The 15,517-nt window shown below is 45.1% G+C and overlaps 1 protein-coding gene across 5 annotated transcripts in view; it reads right to left on the bottom strand.

The window, feature by feature from the left end:
• fam120b (family with sequence similarity 120B) overlaps nt 1-12,813 on the bottom strand; it is a 68,215-nt gene extending 55,402 nt beyond the window's left edge. For 4 of the 5 annotated variants that reach the window (XM_038815816.1, XM_038815799.1, XM_038815780.1 and 1 more), the window contains exon 1: nt 1,509-1,704. The gene's annotated coding sequence lies outside the window, so the exon portion shown is untranslated. Of the gene's footprint in view, nt 1-1,508; nt 1,705-12,759 lie in introns of those variants that run through there. The other variant, XM_038815789.1, reaches the window with a different exon arrangement.
• Between the last annotated feature and the right edge of the window lie 2,704 nt (nt 12,814-15,517).

Here is a 15,517-nt window from a genome sequence, read left to right on the forward strand (position 1 = left end):
ACAATACCTTGGGACTGTCTGTGGGAATTGTCTTTGTGAGAAAGTACAGAATTTAAATGTATAGGCCCCTCTATACAGATATGGGTCTTTGAGATAAGAGATGGTCAACCGCAGATGGATATGAAACCGAGGTCTGATGGCGGGACCCTCGCTCCCTGGGTGGTCTGATGGGGTGTCACTGATGGCGGTGTCTCTGTTGGGTATCGCTGATGGGGGGGGGGGGGGGTCGGTGGGGGAGGTCGGGTTACCTTCATTCATGCGTGCGTGCTGTGGGGGGGGGGGGGGTAAGTCATTATTCCCATGACAGGGGGAGGTTCATATGCTGCAGCTTAGGGCCTATACGGACTGCGGGTGGGGCTCAGTACACTTCTAGCTGAGCAAGTACAAGCCATGTGGAATGGGAGGCAGTGGTGCAATGGTATTGTCACTGGACTGGTAAACCAGAGACCCAGAGTACTGGTCTGGAGGCCCAGGTTCAAATCCCACCACTGCAGATGGTGAAATTTGAATTCAACAAAAATCTGGAATTAAAAGTCTAAGGATGACCATGAAACCAATGTCGATTGTCGTAAAAATGCATCTGGTTCAGTAATGTCCTTTAGGAAAGGAAATCTGCCATCCTTACCTGGTCTGGCCTACATGTGACTCCAGACCCAAGTAGTTGACTCTTTAACTGCTCAAGAGCAATTAGGGATGGGCAATAAGAGCTGGCTCAGCCGGCGACACTTACGTCCCATGATCAAATAAACAAAAGGTTACTTTTGCACCAATTTTATGCCTAGAAAAATGGTCATTAAATTGCCATTAAATTTCTAGACCACGTGCTGTGGCAGTATACATGCTCTTACTGCTATTTCATTTGGTTGTTTCAGGTGAACATCATAACATGTTTTCAGTCAACAACTAATTTCAAAGCCTATCTTTTACAATTTCAGTTTAGAATAGGCATACCTCATTATTATAAACCTTAAAAGACTAATGTTCAGATTCTGAACACTTGAATTCCTAAACAGTCAGTGTCTGTCACATCAATTCCCGATATGATATACTCAGAGCAAGACAATATAGTTAGATCTAGGGCACACGTCTAGCGGAAGGTCTCATCCATTAATTGTGCTGCCAACAACACTTTAAGCTGTGACTTATGTATTACATTACACAGCAGGGCTGTAACAAGGGAATTTTCAGTATGTGTGCTGCAGACCAATTTTACTGATTGCTTGGCAGTCAGAGGTTACTCTCTATATAACCACTATGAACTAGGGATGGGATGAGAGGGGGAGGAGAGGAGACATCCACTTTGAGTAACATAGGGACAATTATTGTATTATGTTTCATGCATTCAGTTAAATCCTCAAGAGTACAGAAATTTCCATGAAAGCGCTTGCTGTAAATCACCTGCTGTTTGCCAAAATTGCTCTCACCAGGAAGTCCTATTTGCATTGTCACTAACCTGGTCCCCAAACTAATTATCAAAGTTGGAGAAAGGCATCAATGCCTGCACTCACCTCCTGTTAGCAATGCAAAACAAGAGCCGACAAATGTAAGAAATTCATCTTCACCGGCCTTCGGGAGAGCTCAGGGCTGAAGGTGCTCAGGAACTCACTCTCACTGGCAACGTATATGGGGCTGGGAGCTGGGTCTCCGACCTCAACAGTGTCCAATTCCGGGGACTGACAAGAAAACGTGGACCTTGCCTCTGACCTGCAGTAGGAAATTGGGAACATCAAACCCTGACTTCAGAGAAGGTGGTGCAACAAAGCATACTGCGGCATGGTGGCACAGTGGTTAGCACTGTTGCTTCACAGCGCCAGGGTCCCGGGTTCAATTCCTGCTTGGGTCACTGTCTGTGCGGAGTCTGCACGTTCTCCCATTGTCTGTGTGGAGTTCCTCCGGGCGCTGTGGTTTCGTCCCACAAGTCCCCAAAGATGTGCTTGTTGGGTGAATTGGACATTCTGAATTCTCCCTTTGTGTACCCAAACAGGTGCCGGAATGTGGCGACTAGGGGATTTTCACAGTAACTTCATTGCAGTGTTAATGTAAGTCTACTTGTGACAATAATAAAGATTATTATTATAGACAGTGCAACATTAAGAAATTGGCCCAACCTGATTTGAAGCTGGTCTCCATTCATGTAAGCTCCTCCAGAACTCTGCTGCCTATTCCTAACTCACACCCAATCCCATTCACCTATTGTCCCTTGGAACGTCTCAGTGTTTAAATTCTCAACCTTATTTTCAAATCCCTACATGACCTTGCCACCCCTCTTCAGCCTCACTACCCTGCGACATAACCGCCCACCTTCAATTCTGGTCTCATTCAGCATCCCGTTTTGATTGCTCGATCATGGAGGGTGGCCATGCCTTCAGCTACTGAAACCTTAAGCTCTGGAAGTCCCTACCTAAACCTTTCAACCTCTCTCTCCCTTAAGACAACCCTTAAAACATATCATTTTAAATAAACGTTTGGTCATTTGCCCTATAATCTCCTTACGTGGCTCAGTGTAAAATTTAATTTGATAACACTCCTGTGAAGTACCTTGAGGCATTTTACTATGTTAAAGGTGCTATAAAAATGCCAGCTGTTGTAGCTGTTGTGAAAGCTATCTTGCTGCAGTTTGAGAGCATTTTCTCCCTGTGCATTTCTGACTACTTGTTTGGAACATACTGTACATTAGTGAAGGCTCCACTTTTGCACATTCTTTGGGAGGAGGCAGGGTAGAATGAGAGGTTGGTGTGGGGGGTGAATCGAACATTACTGGGACCCCTGAATGATGGTTTGTCCCATCCCATCCCCTACTTGTTTAATGTTTGTGACCCCAAACACACACAATCTTGAGACTGAAGTCGTTCCATTACAATGGAGCTAAAGCTGTACACAAAATGGGTTAATTTGAGTAACTCTACTTTTTAAGTAAAGAATCCCATTGAATTAAGAGAAGGAAACTGTACTGAAAAGTATATGAATGGATTTGGGAATTCCCATGATATCTCCACCGAGCAACGCTGTAAAATCCACTTGCATTATATTAATATCGACTCAATATTGACTCTTCATGTGCAGCCAGCTGTTTCCACGGAGAAGCTGTCATCCAGAATTTCACGGTCAGTCTTACTGGTATCACTCATTTCCATGGATCAATTCCATGTGCTTGTACAAATTTTGCTACAAACCCTGAAACAGATATCAGGCAATCGAGTTGTGGTTTAACCCAAATCATCACGGCATTGTCCTTTCTTTATTATCTGCTTTTCTATGTTATTTTAAGCTAGTCAGGGATAGTGTTATACTGATAATGCCCGCTGGGAAAGGAAGAGGGAAGCCAGTCAGCCTCACATTGTGGACAACATATTCACAGTAAGAAAACTGAATACTGGACCAGCACAAGAACAAAACTGGTTTAATGTCTTTACCAGGGACTAGTTCCCCTCCCAGTCCTTTCAGGATGTCTGTGACCGTCAGCTTCTTACCCCCATCAGGCAGCGCGGTGACGCAGTGGTAGCACTGCAGTCTCACAGCGCCGAGGTCCCAGGTTCGATCCGGCTCTGGATCAGTCTGTGTGAAGTTTGCACATTCTCCCCGTGTTTGCGTGGGTTTCCCCCCACAACCCAAAAGATGTGCAGGCTAGGTGGATTGGACACGCTAAATTGCCCCTTAATTGGAAAGAATTAATTGGGTACTCTAAATTTTTTTAAAAAGCTTCTTACCCCCATCATCTCTAACCTATGCTATCCTCTCTCACTTGGTGACGTATGTTGTTGTATCAAATCCTGTGCCCGTTCCTCCCTATGTGAACACCTTCAGGCTGGTTTTTCATCTCAACCACAGCATCGAGGCGAACTGATAAATGTCACTCAATGGCATTCTGTCCAACAACCATGGTACAACGCCCTTTCTCATTCAGCTCAAGCGCTTTGTCACTTTCAGGATGGTCAACCACAGCATCCGATGAGTACTTGCACGAGGAGGCATGCCGGATGGGAATGGGGGAGGGGGGGGGGGGGGGGGGGTTGTGAGCAAAGTGCCTTAGTCTTAGGAATACCAATGCTTCAAATTTACACCCATTCCCTGAATTGTGAGGTAAAGGCCAAATTTGCTGGTGATAAAACAGGAAAGGCGGTAGAATTGGAGGAGGCACCTCAAAAATTATAGAAAACGTTGGACAAAAAACATATGTGGACAGAACAGTGGCAGACAATATTTAATACAGAGAAAGCAAAGCACTGCACACTGCTATATCTGTGCGTTGTCCTTAGAAGCTAAGGAAAAGTCAGAAAAAAACACAAGAGCCCCAACACTCAACATGCCCAAGCAATGTCAAGCAACAATCAACATTGCCGAAGAAATGTTGAAATCTACTGCCAAAGGTTCAGACCTGCAATCAGAGCAGCAGATAGGTATGAAATATTACTTTGCAGGAGTAGGACTGAGTAAACAGGTACAAGTAGAGAGAAAAACATAAAGAATTTAGGACTGATATCAGCTTCATACAAGTAGTCACCAACACCTAGTCTGACTTCCAGAAGTAGACACAAGATCTGGATGAACATGTAGGTTTTGAGGAAGCTTTCGAAGATGCCAAATACGCTTTCTCAAGTCCCATTCGGGGAAGTTTGGGGTTTGAATACAAACATCTAGGCTGGGCGGCATGGTGGCACAGTGGTTAGCACTGCTACCTCACAGCACCAGGGACCTGGGCTCGCTTCTGACCTTGGGTGACTGTCTGTGTGGAGTATGCATGTCTGAGTGAGTTTCCTCTGGATGCTCCAGTTTCCTCCCACAGTCCAAAGAAGTGCAGGTTCGGCAGATTGGCTGTGCTAAATTGCCCTTCAGTGTCCAAAGATTAGATGGGGTTACGGGGATGGGGCAGGGCTGTGGTAGGGTGCTTTTTCGGAGGGTCAGTGCAGACTCAATGGGGCGAATGGCCTCCTTCTGCACAGTAGGCATTCTATGACATCCCAGTGTAGTACTGAGAGAATACTGCACTGGTGGTGGTGCTGCCTTTCGGAAGAGAAGTTAAACTAAGGCACCATCTGCCTGCTTGGGTGGATGCAAGATATCCTGTGGCACCATTTCAAAGAAAGGCAGGGAAGTTATCGGCAGTATCCTGGAGATTTTTAAAAATATATCCCTCAGTCAACATCAGTAAAACAAATTGCCTGCTCATTATCAGATTGTTGATGTTTGAGCTCACTGTATGCAAACTGGCTGCTGTGTCTCCAGAACAGTGGCTACAGTTCAAAAAGTACTTCATTGGCTGTAAATTATTTTGAGAAGTCCGGTGTTTGTGAAGTGTTACATAAATGCAAGTCGTTCTTTATTGTATAAATTGAGAATGTACTTAGCTTCCCTAATTTCTTTGTATATCTCAACAATTTCATTCCTGGCTTATCTTTTTCACTATTTTGCTCTTTCTATGCACACTGTTAATAACAATGATCTTTATTATTGTCACAAGTAGGCTTGCATTAACACTGCAATAACGTTACTGTGAAAATCCCCAAGTCGCCACATTCCAGCCCCTGTTCGGGTACACAGAGGGAGAATTCAGAATGTCCAATTCACCTAACAGGCACGTCTTTCGGGACTTGTGGGAGGAAACCGGAGCACCCGGAGGAAACCCACACAGACAATGGGAGAACGTGCAGACTCCGCAGACAGTGACCCCAGCCGGGAATCGAACCGAGAACCCTCTTAGCTGGGTTCAATACTCCATGTGATGGTTTGACGAATGTTTCATACAGGTGGAGGATCCCATCCATGGATTTGGAAGAGATGGATCTACTCGCATGCTGCAAATGCTGTCATTGGCATTTGAGTGAAATGTAATGGTTTTGTGTGTAACATTGGCAGACTATGGGCAGGGTTCCTCCCTCCACCCCCGGGAACCCAACACGAGAGGCGGGGTGAGGGGAGGGGCGGGGAGGTCACCTTTGGTGGGACCAGAAGATCCCACCATCGGGAAGGACCGGAAAATCCTGCCCTATTTTCTCAACAGGTGAGAAAGACCCAGTAGTGTAATTATAGCAATATCCCACCAATCTTTTTCTTATGTCTGGGGAGAATGTTTGGAGCTGGGAACACAAAAATGGTTGTGGCTCCCTCATGAACAGTGACTGCGGCAGCAATTTGAGCTGATGGATTAAAAATATCACACAAAAAAGCTTCCAGTGCGATTTTTCCCCTTACTTTCTGGGACCAATTAAATCAGGTGGTAACTCTCATGTGCCTTCGGTAACCATTGTCTTACACTGTAACGATGCTTCATCTTTTCAGCAATTATCATGGCTGGGGCAGGGAAAAATGATTAAAACTGAAACAGTTGAGAGGGGACATTGCATATGTTTAAGAGATGCAACAAAATGAGGAGTCAATCAAGACCCCTGGGGAAGGCTTGATGCTCAAAATAGCTCAAAATACAGAAAAGATTACAGCGCCACAGACAAAAGCTTTGACCCAAGGAAGAGTTTTAAAATGTCCCAGCAAACACGAGCAACACTAAAATTATGTAAATTCTGTAATATATATGCACCCAGTGTAGACTCCCCTCCGGGGTGTCTTAATCGTTAGAAAATCCAAGATGTTTTTCAGAGCAGATGTTCCAGTGACAATAACTACCTATTTTAATTAGGTCCAGGACTTCATTTTATTGCCCAAAATCGAGCTTCTGAGATCTGCAAAGACTCCACTTGTGCGTATTGACTGCTGGATATTCACTATCTTATATACAAGGGATATTACGCACAATATTATTCCCAGTTACTATTGCTACTCCCAACAGCCATTCGCTGCAGCTGGACTTGATCCTGATCATGATACTTAATTCTAGATAATGTTTCACGGTTGGAGTGGGTTGTCCCTTTCTCCTCAGCCTGTACTGCGCTGTAATGTTCTATGTTCTTTGCTGAAGGAGTTGATTCCTTGATGAGATACAATTCTGCGGGCACAAAGCAACCTCCTGTACCTACTCGAGCGGCCATTTGTGTATCTACTTACTTAGTGAGCACTGACACACACTTCATCCAAGGAAAAGCATGTCTTTCCTTCAGTTGATGTCCACACAGGTAAACCCCCAGCAGGACTGGTTACCCTTGTTGACGAGACCTAATTTTTAAAAGATTATTTCATGGGATGTGGTGTCGTTGGCTGGGCCAGCATTTATTGCCCATCCTTAATTGCCCTTGAGGGGGCATTTTAAGAGTCAACCAGATTGCTGTGCGTCTGGAGTCATACGTAGGCAGGTTTCCTTCCCTCATGGACATTAGTGAACCAGGTGGGTTTTTACAATGGTTTCATGGTCATTATTAGACTTTTATTCCAGATTTTTATTCAAATGTCACCATCTGCCATGGTGGTATTTGAACCTAGGTCTCGAAATTACTAGTCCAGTGATAATACCATTACGCCAATGCCTTATATTGTGGATGTGCATGGTGTGGGTCTCTCATGAGCAATGATAGCAACAGTGGCAGTAATTTGAGCTGGTGAATTAAGAACTTCACAAAAAGCTTCAAGTGCGATATTTAGCTTTACTTACTGGCATCAATTAAACCTTGTGGTAACATCTCATGTGCCTTAGGTTATTTACTACATAAGCTTGGCATGAGAAGTGGAATGCACTGTCTGAAAGGGTGGTGGAGGCAGATTCAACCGTGGCTTTCCGAGGGGAATTGGATAAGCACAGAAGGGGAAAGATTAAGGGCATAGGAGAGGCCCAGTGAGCGCAACTACTAAATTACTCTTGCAGTGAGCCAGCACATACGTGGCAAGCCGAAGGGTCTCCTTTTGTACTGTGACCATCTTATTATTCTATAAGAAGGGAGGCCATTTTGAATTGGGTTGAACTAGGAATGTGGCCTAGTCTTCCGGCTGTTTGTGCTGGCGGGATCTTCCTTCCCATCGATGGTGCCCCCGCCACAGGTTTCCCGGTGGTGTGGGGTGGATCAATGGGAAATCCTATTGGCAGTGGCGGGACCAGAAGATCCCGCTGCAGGGAGGCCAGGGAATCTCACCACTGAGGTCTGGTTCAATCCCACTTTAGAGTAGTTCTGAGTATCACACTTCCAGACATAGAGGTTTTTCTAGTTGTTGGGGGAGACCAAAAACAGATACCATAAGTACAAAATGGTCACTATTAAGGGCAATAAGGAGTTCAGGAGGAACCTTTTTACTTCGAGTGGTAAGAATGTAAAATATATAAGGACGAAAGGAATAGAAGGACATGCTGACAGAGTTGGATAAGGTAGGACGAGAGGAGATTCACTAGATGTGTAGAAATCTCAAAAACAAGATGTCTTGTGATGGGAGGCACTGTGACACAGTGGTTAGCACTGTTGCCACACAGCACCAGGGACCTGGGTTAGATTCTGTCTTTGGGTGACTGTGTGGAGTTTGCTCTTTCTCCCCGTGTCTATATGGAAGACTCTGACTTCTTCCACAGTCCAAAGATGGGCAGGTTAGGTGAAGTTACAGGGATAGAGCGGGCCTAGCTATGATGCTCTTGGTAGGGTCAGTGTAGATTTGATGGGCTGAATGGCCTCCTTCTGCACTGTAGGGATTTGTGGAGATTCACATGGAGCATAAATATATGCACAGATCAGGTGGGCTGAAAGGCTTGTTTCTATACTGTAAATATTGTGTATTTTTCTCGGCTTCAGATCTCAGGATGCTTAAGCTAATTGTGGATTTATCCTTCCCATGCCATACTGACCAAGATCAAACAAGGAATTAAACCCAGTTACACACTGTGTTTACCGAATGAGTCATAACGAGAGCTCAAGAAGTAAATTAAAGCATTTCCTTAGCATCTAATCTACTTTCAGATCATTAAGTGGCAGCCCTGGAATTTGTCTTAGCTGAAATAAATAAACCCAAACCTAAATGGAAGACAAACAGTGGCACGAGTCCAAGTCTAGGCCATTGAGTCCTGTACCAATCACCTGGATTGTGTCTCCAGCAATTTCTTGTCAAGAGACATGCATCAACCATTTATCAGGGCTCAAGTACACTCTTGCCTCTTGAAGCAAGCAGAAGTGTAAGATCATGAACCAAGATGTTATTAGCAATGATTTACAAATTTGACTTGCAGCTTTTTTCCACTAATACTCAAAACCATCGTGCCTTAATAACAGATAAAACTGAATATGCAATTTCCAAGTTACGTCTACAAATTGAAGGCAAGGCAAACGCAGTCCTGGCTAAACTATAGGAAATAACAAGAATAATGCAGTAACTGCTGTGATTAAAAAGAAAAAGCGCTGATGTCACATTCAGCAGTGATCTGGTGCAAATTTAATCCAGAGTTTATTAAATTCTGTTCCATTTACTATTCCTCAGAGTGCAATCCATCTGTAGTGGAGATTGACACTCCCCTGAAACAAGGCATTAGAAGGACTGGACGAAAACTGTATTGTAGAGGGAGCAACTGATCCTAACTAAACCAAAACTAATGGGATACGTTTGCAGCTTATCACATTGCTGGCAGAAGTCATTTTGAAATGCGAAAGGACAGTCGTTCAATAATTGAATATAAATATTATTTCCAGCATTTTCTGTTTTTCAGATTACCAGCATCCACAACATTTTGCTTTTATTTCAATGTTAATGGATGAAAAATGCAGTAAATTCCAGTTAGCCCAAAATTTAAAAAACGCAGTAAATTCCAGTTAGCCCCCTCTGTGCTCCCTGCTTGATAAATAGACAGGTGGAGGGTGTAAAAAATACCAATAAATTGCTCAGAAACAGTTGTCCTGAGCATGGACAATTTTGGGTAAGGGTGTCTCAGAATAGCTTGGAGGGGACTCCTGTTTACTTGCCAAAATGGGAGATATGGCCAATAATTTAATAGTTTTGTAAGGTTCCATCATCTCGTCACAGTTGCAAACCCCCCCCCCCCCCCCCCCCAACCATCACATGCAGAATCCAGTGTGGTAAGTGGCAGAAGCTACGAATGAGAGGACCCTTGTTCTGGATTTGTTCGAGCATTGTTGAGAGTTTCACGGCAGTCAAACAGAGAAACTGCCATCTCCGAGGCAAGCCCATCAGCTTTTGTTGAGAATGCTTGCTTTCTTAGTTGGGAAAAGGAGCTGTCTAGGTGCTGAAGTTCCTTGACTTCCATCTTCACAGCTATGTCCTTACTTATTGCTGCTGGCAAGAGGAAGACCGATTAATAGCAGGAAAATGAGATGTATGTTCTCTGAAGATATGCATTGGTCCTTGGGTTTTGGTTGACTCCTCATGCACACGTCTCTCAAAGAATAATTCAATAATTCATTGTGTTGTACTGCCTGTGAAATACCAATTTGAGTCCAGCGACTATGTAATAAAAATTTGATTTGTGGCTCAGTGAGTAACTGCATCGTCCGCTGTGTGACAATCAAAGCCGGCCTGATCATCTTCCACCTCAGGAAAACGCACAAGGGTGGAAATTTGAATTCAGATAACGCTCAAGCATTTGGCACAAATAAATGCTATATCTGCATATGAACACAGAACAGCATGTGCCAGAACATCATTACTTCTATTTCTAAAAATTCACTTTGCAAAATTATGTACGGTATCATTTCAGCTGCCTTATTTTATATATTGATTCATTTTTCAATAACTTCAGAGTACCCAATTATTTTTTTCCAAATAAGGGGCACTTTAGCATGGCCAATCCACCCAATCTGCACGTCTTTGGGTTGTGGGGGTGAGATTCACGCAGACACAGGGACATTGTGCAAACTCCACACGGACAGTGACCCGGGGCCGGGATTGAACCCGGGTCCTCGGCACCGTGAGGCAGCTTGCCTTATTCCAATTCAGTTTAATTTGCTCTCCAAATCTACCAATCAGGTGGCCCGTGACTGTTGCTTAGAAATTCATGAAGTGTTCAAATTTCCAGAAATAAGCATTTCAACATTCTTTTTTTTAAATAAATTTAGAGTACCCAATTATTTTCTTTCCAATTAAGGGACAATTTAGCATGGCCAATCCACCTACCTTGCACATCTCCACACAGACAGTGACCCAGGACCGGGATTCAAACCCGGTCCTCAGCACCGTAGTCTCAGTGCTAACCACTGCACCACCATGTTGCCCCAACATTTCAACATTTTTAACACTAGAATCACTGAAGTTATTGCACAGGCCATCCAGCCCATTGACATATCAGCATCACAAAAGAGTGACCCACCTAGTCCCTCTGCCCCACCTTTGTCAAGTAGCCCTCCAATTTATTTTATTTTCAGATTATTGTCCAATTCCCTTTTGAATCTGCCTCCGCCACACTTTCAGGCAGTGTATTTTAGATTCAAACTGAATAAAGGCTTTTCCTCAGGTCATCTTTGGTTCCTCTGATTCGCCATCCTCCTACCAATGGGAAGAGTTTCTCTCTATCTATTCTGTCTAGACCCCACGTGATTTTGAAAACCTCCATCAAATCTCCTTTCAACATTCCCTTCTCCAAGGAGAACAACCCCAACTTTCCGCATGGCCCATGTAAAACCATTCTTGTAAATCTTTTCTGCACCTTCTCGAAAACCTTCACATCCTTTTCACAGTAACTTCATTGAAGCCTACTCATGACAATAAGCGATTTTCATTTCATTTTCATTTCTATAGTCTTCAATGCTCAGAATTTAGCATCATACTCCAATTGAAGTCAAATCAGCTGTGTTTTTTCAACAATTTCCTTGCCTCTCTTTTATAAAACCCATGATCCCAAAATCTTTTAAACCGCTTTAACCATAGAGCAATTGAAAATTTTAACTACCTCACTTTTTCCTTTGAAATGAAAATATCATCTCACAGCTTCGCAGCTAGAACTAACTTCCCTTTACGAAGCACCTTTCACAGCCTCCAAAAGCACTGTTCAGCCAATTAAGTACATTTGAATTGGTCACTGCGGCAATGTAGAAAACACTGCTGCGAATTTACAAACAACAATGTGGCAACAGATAAATCAATTTTAGTAACATTGGTTGAGAGTGGTGAACAGCAAGATCGCGATCAGAGAACCAGAAAAAGGGGGACGGGGATGTGGGGATCAGAAAAGGGGCTGAAGGAGCACTTTGCAGAGAGGGAGGGATGGGATGGGATGTGGATGCGAAGGTGAGTGTTCTGGAGTGCAAGGGCAAGATAACTGGAGCAGTTGTCTCCACTGGCTTGATGAAGCACCTCTATCACTGGATGAGAGTAATCTGCCAGAAAACATTAAAATGACCACAACTATTGACATAAAGCATGTATTTTCCCCCAATGACATATTATCACCAACACTCAAGCAGACTGGAGCCCAGCCGGGGGGGGGGGGGGGGGGGGGCTGCAAATAAAAATGCCTCATTCAACTCCAGTCACAGTAACCTTTTGCTTTAATCCCACCTCAATAAAAGGTTTGATTTGAAGCAGAAACGTGTTTGCAACTGTAAAAGGTGTGCTGACACAAATGGCCAGACACCAGGAGCTACTGGGGACTCTCTCCAACACTGCTGAAGGGTAGGAGCAGGCTTTATACCCGACGCCCTCGACTCCGGCTCCAGTCCCCATCCGCCCGGGTAAGGTACAACCAGAGGCAGCCACGGCTTAACTCGAGGCCGGGGATGAATGCGGCCTGGGGCCAGTTCCCTCCTCACAGCCCAAAGCGGTGGCTCCGGGAGGGCAGAGGGAGATTTAAAGCACTGGAGCCTTAAGGAGGCGCAGAGGCAGGTCTGAATTCCCACCTTCGGGAGGTTAAAGTGGACGGAGAGCCGTCGGAAACGCCTCTAAATAGCTGCTTACCTGGGCCCGCCACCACCGTGCGCGCCCCCACCGGGCTGACGTGCGCGCCCCCCGCGGCAGCGCCCCCTGGTGGTACTCCTCCCAGCGCCGGCCAGATCACCACCTCCTCCTCAGCCTGGGTTCAGGGGCAGCTCCTTGCCTGAGCACCCAGAGCTCAGTGCTGTTTGGTGGGCTCTGGGACAAAAGGAACAGCCAGTCACCCAGCGAAGGTTTACCAGACTGATTCCTGGGGCATGGCGGGACTGACGGACGAGGAGAGATTGTATTCGCTGGCGTTCAGAAGAATGGAACATAGAATATACAGTGCAGAAGGAGGCCACTCAGCCCATCAAGTCTGCACTGACCCACTTAAGCCCTAACTTCCACCCCAACCCCGCAACCCAATAACCCCTCCCAACCTTTTTGGTCACTAAGGGCAATTTATCATGGCCAATCCACCTAACCTGCACGCCTTTGGACTGTGGGAGGAAACCGGAGCACCCGGAGGAAACCCACGCAGACACGGGGAGAACGTGCAGACTCCGCACAGACAATGACCCAGCGGGGAATCGAACCTGGGATCCTGGCGCTGTGAAGCCACAGTGCTATCTACTTGTGCTACCGTGCTGCCATGCAGCAATGCGGGGGGGGGGGGGGGGGAATCTCATAAAAACCTACAAAATTCTAACAGTACTAGACAGGGTAAATGCAAGGAGGATGTTCCCGATGGTGGGTGTGTCCAGGACCAGGGGTCACAGTCTGAGGATACGGGGGTAAACCATTTCGGGCAAATTTGGAGAAATTTCTTCACCCAGAGAGCGATCGGTCTGTGGAATTCATTCACAATTCTTCAACGACACCTGATGGCAAGAGAAGGCCTGATAAAGGAGCCTGAGAAAGGAATATCAGCGATCTAGCATCCAAAGAATCCCTGCGATTTAGAGTCCCACTCCCGGAAACACCTGTCAAATGTGCAGTCGAAGATGCGGTTCTAGAATTGGACTTATCAGCCAGGCAAGGCCCAACAGAAGCCATGACCATTAACACAGAGTTTCTTAGGTGGACAATCATACTCGTTAGCGGGTGATCGCCAAAGAAGGAGTTTCACGTCAGGATGCTGTGTGGCTTGGAGAAGAGCTTGCTGATGATAACGTTCTAATGCATCTGCTGTCCATTCCCCTCACAATAAATGATAACATTTGATTAGCTTTCATACTTGCTTGCTGCACAATGGCAAGTTGCTACAGTACATCTTGTACATGGTACACACTGACGCCACTGTGCATCAATGGTGGAGGGAGTGAGTGTCTAAGGTGGTGGATGGTATTGAGCTTCTTGATGCTGCTGGAGCTGCACTCACCCAGGCAAGCGGAAAGTATTCCGTCACAGGTGAATGAGATATCAAAAAATAATTATTTGTATGGGGAAACTAAGCCTCCAAAGGGAGTTTTCAAATAATTCAATAAATGTAAGCCTGAAAGATGCCTTGAGTGGCGTCATAATCGGACTTTTTACTCATAATCCCAGTTCAGGTACTGGAGTGATTGATAAACATCAAGATAAAACTAACTAAAATACAAATGGAGTTAAGGTAGATCAATAAAATGAAATGAAATGAAAATGAAATGAACATCGCTTATTGTCACAAGTAGGCTTCAAATGAAGTTACTGTGAAAAGCCTCTAGTCGTCACATTCCGGCGCCTGTTCGGGGAGGCTGGTACGGGAATAAATCAATATTAAAGCACTAACTTAGTTCAAACTGCCCCAAAGGGACAGCAAAGCCCAGTGGCAAGATGTTCCTGTGGTGAATGCCCGACATGAAGCTAAATTACCGAAGGCACAATGAAAACAGACAATGAGGTTGCAACCCTCAAACCATAATTGGAGGAATAGCAATGAAGACTAATATTTATGAATAAGCAGGGTTGAAGATGAGTAGAGACTGGTTTATTGAGGAGTATTTCCCAATTTTTCAGTAGCAGGCTTGTACCTTTAATGTGGAGATGCCGGCATTGGACTGGGGTGGGCACAGTAAGAAGTCTTACAACACCAGGTTGATGAAGTCCAACAGGTTTGTTTCAAACACTAGCTTTCAGAGGATTGTGAATCGTTGTAGTTTACAACCCCAGAGGGCAGTGGACGGTCAGTCATTGGGTATATTCAAGACTAAGATTGATAGATTTGGGGCAGCACGGTAGCATGGTGGTTAGCATAAATGCTTCACAGCTCCAGGGTCCCAGGTTCGATTCCCGGCTGGGTCACTGTCTGTGTGGAGTCTGCACGTCCTCCCCGTGTGTGCGTGGGTTTCCTCCGGGTGCTCCGGTTTCCTCCCACAGTCCAAAGATGTGCGGGTTAGGTGGATTGGCCATGCTAAATTGCCCGTAGTGTCCTAAAAAAAAAAGTAAGGTTAAGGGGGGGGGGGGGGGGGGGTTGTTGGGTTACGGGTATAGGGTGGATACGTGGGTTTGAGTAGGGTGATCATTGCTCGGCACAACATCGAGGGCCGAAGGGCCTGTTCTGTGCTGTACTGTTCTATGTTCTATGTACTCATTCCTCAGTGATACCTCCGGTGATCCTTCACCTGAGGAAGGAGCAGTGCTCCGAAAGCTAGTGTTTGAAACAAACCTGTTGGACTTTAACCTGGTGTTCTAAGACTTCTTATTGTACCTTTAGACATCCAAAGATTTGTTTTATTTTCGACAATAGACCAATCTTGCGTGGCTTTACTAAAATTGGGCCAGAATAAAAGCTGTAACATTGTGACTGGCAAAGAAATAT

Source organism: Scyliorhinus canicula, chromosome 1 (genome assembly GCF_902713615.1).
Source record: "Scyliorhinus canicula chromosome 1, sScyCan1.1, whole genome shotgun sequence".
Taxonomy (NCBI): Eukaryota; Metazoa; Chordata; class Chondrichthyes; order Carcharhiniformes; family Scyliorhinidae; genus Scyliorhinus; species Scyliorhinus canicula.